Source organism: Epinephelus moara, chromosome 8, assembly GCF_006386435.1.
Source record: "Epinephelus moara isolate mb chromosome 8, YSFRI_EMoa_1.0, whole genome shotgun sequence".
NCBI lineage: Eukaryota > Metazoa > Chordata > Actinopteri > Perciformes > Serranidae > Epinephelus > Epinephelus moara.
Genome location: NC_065513.1, coordinates 11213529 through 11224324, shown reverse-complemented (window position 1 = coordinate 11224324; position 10796 = coordinate 11213529).

The window sequence follows — 10796 nt, the reverse complement described above, 5'->3', positions numbered from 1 at the left end:
GGGCAGAGCCGCCTCTTTTTCTTGAGGAAGCTCAGATCTCTCGACATCTGTAGTAAGATGCTGCAGATGTTTTATCAGTCTGTGGTGGCAAGTGTGTTGTTTTATGCTGCAGTCTGCTGGGGAGGAAGCATCAGACACAAAGATGCAAGGCGGCTGGACAAACTAGTCAAACGAGCTGGCTCTGTGATTGGAGTCAGGTTGGACACACTGGAGGAGGTGGTGGAGAGATGCACACTGAAGTTGTTTGAGGCCATCATGAACAACCCAGATCATCCACTCCACAACACCTTGATGGACCAAAAAAACTGTGGTGGACGGCTCCTCTCTCTTCGATGCAGGACAGAGAGATACAGAAGATCCTATATACCAACAGCCATCAGGCTTTATAATTCTTTGACATATAATAGATGAGCTGACAGATAATTGAATTTCCCCTTGGGGATCAATAAAATTATTCTTATTCTTATTCTTATTTTATTAGTCATTAAAAGAACTACAGAGTGATCCAGGAATAACGTCTTTCTGTAGGCCGATGCAGAAGTTGTGTCACCCTGGTTCCTTTGTCAAAAAGCCTTTAAGATTTTTCCATTGGATTTTGGATTATTGCCGAAAATAAGCTCAGTGGCAAACAAATATTTATGATACTTACAGTATTGTTCGCATGACCTAATGTCACCACCACAACAAGGCTGTAAAGCCATGGTCTGCGTGATGACGTTCTGTAGTCGCAGTTAGCAACTTGTCAGCTACCATCTTTTTTAAAACACATAAAAGCTTCAAAATTAACAAATGGGGTATTTACTGATGTAGTTTATGTCAGAGAACACAACGTGAAAGTCTCCTCAGCTTGTGTTAACCACAGACCTTATTTCAGGTATCTAACCAAAACCCATTCAAAAAAAAATCTATTGACTTTGAGATAAGGGAACCAGAAGTGCAGAAAGGCTAACTCATTTGTGGGTTTTAGGACTCATTCCTGGGGCACTCTATGAAAAGAGTCTGGGGCGGGAAGTCTGCACATGGTTCTCAACATGGAGGTGGCTGAGTCCGCTCCTAGCAGCTAACGGGTATGACTAAATAAACAGTGTTAACAATGGTAACATTGACAACAGTTTGACCAGTGCGGCACTGGAGGGTTGTCATTACGCTTTCGTGACAACGCCATCCTGATATCAGCGGTAACCCTTTCAGCATTTAGCTAGCCAGTGGGATACACACACTGGCACTCACATGCACTGACCATCTACCATAACATTGGACAGAGAAGCTCGCATAACAACACACACAAAGGGAGCGTGACTTCATCTTGCTACAACAGCACTGGCTAGTTGCACTGAATATAGATATCAACACTTGCTGAAGAGCAAGTCATTTTTTGTCTTGCACTTGTTGCATCTTCCATAAATCTGACCGAAACAGCTGACTTGTGGTGTAATATGGTGCATGGCAGAGTTGCGTTCAGGTCCTGATCACACAGAAAGCATTTTAGCAGCTGGAGGCACTGTGCCCCACTGTGTCCTGCTGACAGCCTCTCACCCTCAACCAGTTCTAGAGCAAGTACCCTCTGCCTGTCCATTTTAGGAACTTTTTTTAAAAAATGGCAGATTGATCACATGGAATTGTGGCTGCCTGGCAACATAACAAGGCGCAGCAAGCGTTTTATTTATTTATTTATTTTTTTTACTAGTGGCATTCAATTAAGGAAAAAAAGTCAGTGTGGTGTGCCTTGTGTTTTGCAACCTGCAAAACGCTTTCTGTGTGACTGGGGCCTTATGGAATATGGAGCTGTATGGTTGAGAAAATTAAGTGCCGAAGGAAAGGGCTGTCCAACAGCAAAGAAAAGCTATTAAATTATTCCCAATATAGCTTTCACTAAACTGATTTTGAAATTGATTTTTTTTACGTAGGCTTTTTTTTAAGTGTCTAAAATACGTTTTCTATCTCCCTATGTCTACAGTAGAACATTGCTGAACTGAGGGGTGTTACTACCGTCTGCTGCTCCAAACTGGGAGTGAGCTGACTGACATCTTCTGTATGTAATACACTGACTATAGATAAGTATCTCATACAACCCCACTTCAAAAGATCCGAGCTATTCCTTTAACATCTCCTGTCATTTCAGGTACCTGTTATTCCCCAGCTGCTCTGCAGTTGCCATCACTGTATTCCCACCAATCGCAGTCAATAAAGTAAAAGCTGAAAAAGCTAAACTGGAAGGCTTAACAGGTGTAGCAACAGTAACTAAGAGGGGGCGGGGCTTGTTGATACAAGATGATGGTCATATCTTTTAACACACAAGGGGATACACTTGCTGGGAGTGTGGGTTTCAGAGAGACAGAGGGAGTGAGAGAGGAGATTGGAGGAGATAAAGAGCAGTTGAAGATCTAAAAGAGAGGAGGGGGGAGTTAGATAAACACTGTTTCCTGCATTATTTTTTACCCTGCCCCTGTCTGTCTTGTTGCTCTCTGTGCAGAGGACAACTCACTCGGTGGAAATCAAATGTTGATAAAGAGAAAATTGCATTGGATGGGGGCGAGGAAAACAGGAAAGATACACCCAGAGAAGCCCCACAGGAACAGTCAGGAGGGAGGGGATAGAGAAAGAGACAGAGACAGTGGGAGGATGAAGAGAGAGAGACAGAGAAAGAGAGATGGACAGTGGAGAGATAGCACTGAAAAGAGGTGGAGATGAGAAAATGTGGTTTGATGTCAGAAACAGATAGAGACCAGAGAGACCAGAAAAATCAAAGTTAACACACCAACGCACGCACATTTGCATTTACGCCCTCCTTCTCACACACACTTACACAAACTACATTTGTTACATCAACACACACTCTCTCTCTGGCTATCTCTTGATGTGTTGACACTATTAGGAGCTGACACAAAGAGGAAACGGGTTCAGGGGGGAAACACAAACAAATTTAGAGGCAAGAAATTGGCCCTCTTGTTGCACTGCACTACTCCTCCGCAAACACCTCAATTCTCTCATTACACTCCATTATAGTGGCCATCCACAGACAAAAGAGTTCCTCCAGCACGGGTAATAGGAAATCAAGTCAGCACTCTATTGTGCATTGTCCACCGTTAGTCCCAGCGGCCTGGGAGGGCGGCGGAAGCTGGTTGGGCTCAAACCAAGCAGACACACACACACAGCAGAGATTGGAATTGATTTGGAAAAGTTGTAAAGTGTTGTTGTTTGTCTTCCTGGAGGTAAATATAGGGGCAGTCAAAAAAATAACCGATCGTGATTCAAGTTACAAGTCAGAATCACAAAAGAAACATAACCAAGGATGTTTTGTACATCCATAAATGTCCTTTATGGGTTTTACAGGACTTCTATCTTTGTGATGTTTGTTCTTGATGTCAGTGTGTTCAGTTGCATTTTGTGATTCAAATACTTTTGCACCAGCTGTACTTTTCTCTCATCCTGGACTATTATATGTGAAAAGGTTTTTTGGAAACTGGAACTCTCACCCTTCTCTAGTCGAGCATGAGGGATCTATTCATTTTATCTACAGCACATTAACTTTGCCTGTGTAAAAGGAAAGTGAGGTGTTGAACCGTGGGATAAGTGGGATTCCTAAGAGCCCGCAGGACTTAATGCTGGCTTCACAGCACTGCGTCGTGCATTAAGTCACTAAAGGGAGAGAGCCTCAAGGTCTGCAGGTGAACTTAAATTCACTTTATTCTCATGGCAGCCATTGTGATTTACAACAGATATAACAGGGATCAGAAACCCCATGCAGAAGTGAAGCAGATGCTAGAGGGCAAAGAGAGTTTTCGGGAAACTTTGACATAAAATTCCATGTCTTTTATGTGACCTTCCATACATTCTTTTCCTATTAAAATCCAATTATAGTTAAAGCAGTATTAATTGATTTTTTTTGGCCACCTGGGGGCAGTGGAACAACTTGTAAACAAATGATGAACATGTTAGCTAACGGTTGCCAACACCCTTCACAGAGCAACATTAGCATTCATTCGGAGTTCTGTTTCTGTCCACCTGATGAATGGAAGTCCAATATTAACTCAACATTAACTGGTCTGGTCGTCTCTAACTCCAGAGGGGAATATCTGGGTTTTTTTGCAGCTAAATGCTTCTGAAATAGGTTGAGAAAAGCTGCCCGCCCACTGGCTTAAGCATGACACTAACTCCTGTCTTCTCTTCATTGATCCACAGTGCTTTCTAACCTTTGTCTGCTTGCTTTCCGTCCAGATTTCCCTATAGCTCTGGTACCAGTAACACTATGTTCACCATTTGTGTCTGGTTTTTGGTGCCAGGCAGGTAGGTTGACTTACAGCCCTTTCACACTGACCTCATTCAGTCTTTTCAGTTTGATCTGAAGCAAAAATACAGGTGCTGAACCTTTGCTGGATGATGCTCCACACCAAACAGCCAACATAAAGAGGTGGTGTTGGTCTGGATTAAACTGAGCCATGTTTTGGTTTGTTTCTGGTGTGAAAACATTTTTTGGATGGTTTAGACTTTCTGACCAATTACAAGAAGTTTTGGCATGCTATTGTAAAGTGATAAGAGTAATGTAGCACCTCAGTGCATAGTGTGTATGTGTGTGTGTGTGTGTGTGTGTGGTAAAGTGACAGAAAAAGAAATAGCGTTGGTAGTACATTGGGAGAGGAGGAGACAACATCATAAAGACTCAATTGGAAAAAACGTACAAACTCAAACATTTTTAAATTATAAGAAAAAGGGGATACAAGAGGACGGTTGAACCCACCTACAAACCAATCAAGTATAGGGAGATGCAGCTCACATAGGTGATGACAACAGGACATAGGTATGTTATGTATAGTTTTTTAGTGTGCTTCCATATTTGCAATGAGAAACCAGAGTCAAATGTTTATACAGTAACAAAAATGCAAACCTTGGTTTGGGCTTTCAGGTATGAAAAGGCCTAGAGTAGGACTGCACTTGTATAGCGCTTTTCTAGTCCTCCAGCCACTCACTCAAAGTGCTTTTACACTACACATCACATTCACCTATTGGCCACACTGGTGGACAATGCTACCATACAAAGTGCCGCCTGTTACTCAGTAAGCATTCACACACGCTCACATACCAATGGAACAGCCATCTGCAACAATTTGGGGTTCAGTATCTTGGCTAAGGATGCTTCGACATGCGGACTGGAGGAGCCGGTGACTGAGCCACTGACCTATCGGTTAGTGGACAACCCGCTCTATCTCTGAGCCACAGTCCCTGGTAGATCTGTGTGAGAGCAGTGAGAGTGAATCTTATCAGTGACATTGCAGGATGCAACATCAAGCAACAAGCTGAGAAACACTGAAAAGCTCAGCAGAGCTTAGGGGAAAGGCCATTTTATCAAGTGATCCCTTTCACGTTACCATGTTTATGGCTTGTATGCTAGCTAGCATATTTTTAACTAGCATATACTGTATGTGAGGTGAATATCAACTAGATAACCCTTAAAATCATGGGTGATTTTTCAAACACTCCTACAAACCTCAGGTCTTTAGTGGCCAGGTGCTTATATAACACAGATTAAGCCATTTATTAAAATAATATTGCTTGTAAACCTTTCGGTATATTATTAACAATAATAGCCACACACACACACACACACACACACACACAATTGCAATCTATGACATTTCTCCAATAATTCATAGATAATTTAATTTTTCAAAATTAAATTCAATAATAGGCTACTGTAGCCATCAAAACCCTCCATTATCAAAGAATATGCTGCTCTACACTATATCTGGCAGAAATGTGCTGCATCATCGTGTTACTATGAAATTCTTATGCGCAGATGGGCTCTGACCTCATTCGTATCGGCGTGTACACATAAATCATCCAACCACCCACCCAAATTAATTATTTTTTCCTATTTAGAGACCCGCAACTACACGGACATTTCACTCCCCCTCTATCAGTCCCTGTTGGCTATGTTGCTTTTTAAATTATGTATTGTACTGATGTATGACTGTTCTCTTACTGTAATGATTAGGGAGGCTGCTCTCAGTAATTGTAAATGTTTTCCATGTGTGCAGTAATGTTACTGCAGCAAATATCGTGGGACATTTAAGCAGCAAAACTAGTTATAAACTTGAAAAAGGAAACAGAACTAAACTTTTAGCTTCTGAAATGATCAATGAAGTTAAGCTGCTGTGTCTTGCGAGTAAATGGACGCACTTATTGTTTCTGCTGCAGTGATCACTGCAAGAACTCAATAAACTCAATGTCAACGCTGCTATTAAAAAGATAATATATGTAACTGGAAAGTCTCCGTAGGGTGAGTGGCAGGGGAGGTGGATGGATCCAACAAACCCTGGATTTTCACCTGGGAGGTCACTGTCCGCTTCCCCTGTGAATGTTGAGCCAAATCATTATGTTTTTTTCTAAATCTAAGCACTTGCTTTTGTTGCACAAGGAAATATACATAAATACATGGAGTTTCACCGACAGTGTGACTTTATTTTGAAAAAGACTGTTTGCATTTAATGAGCAGTAAGGCCCCGATCACACAGGAGTACCACCAGTTGGTCCAGGAGCTTCGCCTCCATGATGGAAGGAGGCCTTGATTTCCAGGTATATTTTAGAATGGCTCGGGGGTAGTTTGACAACCTGCTGTTTATCATCAGGCTGTACAGCTCTGGATATCCAGTAACCACTACCACCAGTTTCTCCTCCGTTGTTTACCAACTGTAAATGTGTTGTCATGACTACTACAGAAGGCCTGCCTCTCAAATCATCCAACTAGACAATAGGAAAAGATGACAAAAAAAAGAGATGATGTGGGGCATTTTTCAGTTCTGAGTTGAATCTTTTTCAACTCAAGGAGTTCAGTTTCTGGCAAAAACGGCAGGTGCTTAGAGCGCAGAAACCCCAGGTGCGTCGCAATGCAAAAACCACGAGCAAAATGCTTCATTCTCATTAAAAACAATTACAAAAAGGTACCTCCAGCTGCTGAAACACTTTCTGCGTGATCAGGGCCTAACTGGTCATTTGCTGCAAAAAAAGTGTATTTTGAAATAAACAAAATGCTTGTAAAAAGCATGCTTGTACATGACAGTCCACTGACCGAGCAGCAGTATTTGACGACTTGGGAACAGAACATGTTGGAGGTACACTGAAGTAGTCAGGTTTTAAATAAATGAACATTTATTTAAAGTTACAGTTCTTCTTCTTCAGTGAAATGAAAATATCAACAGGTAATTATTATTTCACCCACCTACAACCCATCCGGTATTAATCAGGATGTTAAGAATGTTATGTTAATGACCCAACCTGCTCTGTCTAAAGATTAACAGTGGTGCCCTGAAGTAGGCCCAGCACTGACTTAGCTACGCTACATTTGTGCTAAATTTAGGCCCTTCTGACTATTTTGGAAGTGTTTGTGGTGCTTTTAGTGGTTGGTGTTGGACAGCAGAAGTGTGTGACTTTTTGGGATGGGGAAATGAATTCACCAGTCTGTAAACTCTCCTCCTGCCGACTGCTAGCTAGACAAGTCTTGATTTTCAAATGTAAACATCAGTGAGCATCAGAGGAAAAGACAGAGAAGATGGGCACCAGCTGAACTCCTTGCTGCATCAGCTATGGAGCAAAGTCCCTGTCCATGTTTGGAAGGAGCGTCAATACGGCCATCTTGTTGACTTTTAAGTGATGTAAACAAACTATGATGCTAGCCTCCAGTGACACGAGAGATGGAGCCAATCAGAATCTAGAGCATGTTCCAGGCCGCCAGCGCCGATGTCACTGAAGACATCGATGAATTTACTAAGTCTCTGCTAGATTCAATTTGAAGAACAATAGAAGCAAGTAGACCCAAAACATCCTGAAACATGGACGATTAAAAAGCAGCAGAATCCTACGATGTAATAGGGCAGCAAAAAAGGACAAAATCACAGTGCTCAAGTTAAAGGAGCTGACGGGATCACATTTCATTGGAGCTGTATCTTGTATAATTTCATGTGACAAATACATGATTGATATAACTGCAAGCCGTGCATCACTTCTGTGACAGAAAGTTACTATAGACAAACTTTTTTTATGAACGCGTGCATATTCATAGTAACAATAAGACAACAGTGCCATCTTGAGGCCAAACAGGAAAACACAACAGTACCCGTTGTCACATACCATACGCTCTGTCTCAGCCCTCTAAAACTTTTTTTTTTTTTTTTTGAGAAAACCATTCGAAAAACAACATAATGTATTTTACCATTCTTGACATTGTGACAGCAGAACAGTGTTAAAAATAAATAGTGTGAGGAATACGAGGGAGTTGAGAGCATAATTTAGAGTACACATACACAGAGGGGTGACAAATGAAAGGAATAAGGGGAGATTTTGCCCTGAAATGTTAAATAGTCCTCCTCACAGCCACAAACAAAACACCAAATGAGGGAATATTTTCTGGCAGAATGGCGTTCATCCCCTCAGTAGAGTTTCACACACTTGTAAAATCTCTGACAAGGAGCAATAAAGCTGCTCTGGAGGCTTGTTTAGGCCCAACACCTTACAAAGACACTTTATGTTGTTTTTTTCTGTTCATGCGTCACCAATCTGTGTGTTATTGTCCTTTGAAAATGCCTCTGTTTCTTCTGCTTTTCTATGATGTCAAACAAATTCAGCATGTGGGCTGAATGTTTGGAGGATGAAGTATCGTGTTCACTTTTAATGGTCTTAACAAAAGCTTAAAACTCAGCTGGAAATGTCATTTCCCTCTCTTTATCCCTCTGCCTGTCCTTTGTAGTTGTCTTATTCTCTTCATAGCATGCATTCACACTAACAGGCAAACTGAGCTCTGGGCATGATACACATGCAATTTGTAACATAAACCTCTAACACACACAGCCACACAATGTCTAATGCACAAATATACACAAATGGGTCACGACTAAAAGGGAGGCACATTTCAGCCACTCTGTCACCATCTTGGCAGATGTTTATATGAGCAGACCCTGATAATGCAGCTGAGTGGAAAGGCAAAGGGGAGGTTAAGAACAAGAGAAACTCACCATTTGCTGATGAAAGAGTCTGAGTGTTTTAGTACAGAAAGTGCCTGGTGAGAGAGTGGTTATGAAAGCAGTGCTAAAAGCTACAATTTGGCCCAGTATTATACAGCTCTCCACAATCCGCTACGGCATCTCTCTACAAAGTCAAACAGCTACAACCCTGCCACACTGTTTTACCATGGCAGCGTTTTGACATATAGAGACGTACAGACATACTGCAGTCTGTCACCTTGTTGAGAAACACAGCATAAGTCAAGTAAGTAAAAAACAATCTCCAAGAGTCCTCCCCTTAACTTTGTTACAGTTGGGTAGAAATAGCAAAACACATCTTTCTCCATCAGTTGTCAGGAATAAGCCCTCAGTGGGGATCAATGACACCGAGATGACAGGGCTTTATTTCCACAGATACGACAAAGTGTGGCTGCTGCAAAAATCTGGGCTGTTTGTGTTCTTAGATTGGACTTTGTGTCTGTGTGTGTGTGTGTGTGTGTGTGTGTATGGGCGGGGGTATTAGGTGGGTATTAGCAGGGAGGAAATAGAGAACCCTGAGATTTGGTTACGAGCAACTTGAGAGCATTGAGAGAGAGCTCAAGAGAGAAAGAAAGAAGATAGGAGGGTGAAAACAAAAAGCATGGAGTGGGAGAGCATGATGGTAGGCGGGTTGACTCTGATGCAAGGGGGGAAGGATAAAAGCTGGAGATAAAGAAAGAAAAAAGAAATGTGACAGAGACAGAAGAAGAAAGAGGAACACAGACAAGAAAAAATATGAGAAGGAAGCATGTGAGACAGGAAAGAAAGAAAGAAAGAAAGAAAGAAAGAAAGAAAGAAAGAGAAAGGAATAACAGACAGCGGAGTGTGTGGCCAGCAGCCAAATGAATGAGTCATAACTCAGCTTCATTAGCGAGTATGTCTCTTGACCTATCGACATCCACATCGCACCATGTAATCCCTGCACATCGATCTGCTGACCCCCTGAGCTGCAGGATTGTTACCACTCCTCATTGTTTTAGCATCTGAGCTCCTATATATTCCTGGAGCTCTCCTGTGCTGCCTCTCTGCCACCGCCCTCGTTTTGACATTAATATTGAGCCTCCGCAAATGAGTACAAAGGTCAGGATTTGTTTATGCATCCGGCAGGACTGGAGAGTGCATATATATTCAGCAGAACAGCCAAATGTCGATTTGAAAATGCTAAAAGTTTAAAATCAACTTGTACTGTGTCAAACTGGAAAATATGTGTTTGACCCCCTTCTGCAAAATGTGGTTGCTGCACCATGTTTTCTATTAGTGGATACTGCAGCCATAGTCAGCTAACAATTCAGTTACGGTGCCCTGTGATATATTAGGATCACTAGTTCAAGTGTTGTGAAAATCAATAACTGAAACTCATCATTCAGTTTTTATAAAAAGTAAAGATACATAATAATAAGTGATAACATAATTTTTATGTTATCACTATTGCAGTGATAAATATACTGCTAAATAGAAAAATATTAGTCCATACCCATTGGTAGCTTTGTCACCTTCTACCTATGCCAATCCTCAATGCCTATGTGCAGTTTGACATAGATTGACCACGTCAGTGAGAAGAAAAACATGGGACAGACAGAATGACTGACTGACAGTTTCCGTGATTATGTACAGCATACCATACCATGACTTAGTCATACCAAAAATTAGAAAAAAAACCCAAAACATTCGGCCACAGGGGGAGCCACAGCGATTGGCCGCATTTTAACCATTTTTAAGCATTTTTCTCTTGTTATAGCGCCACCCAGTTGCCAATTAGAGTTA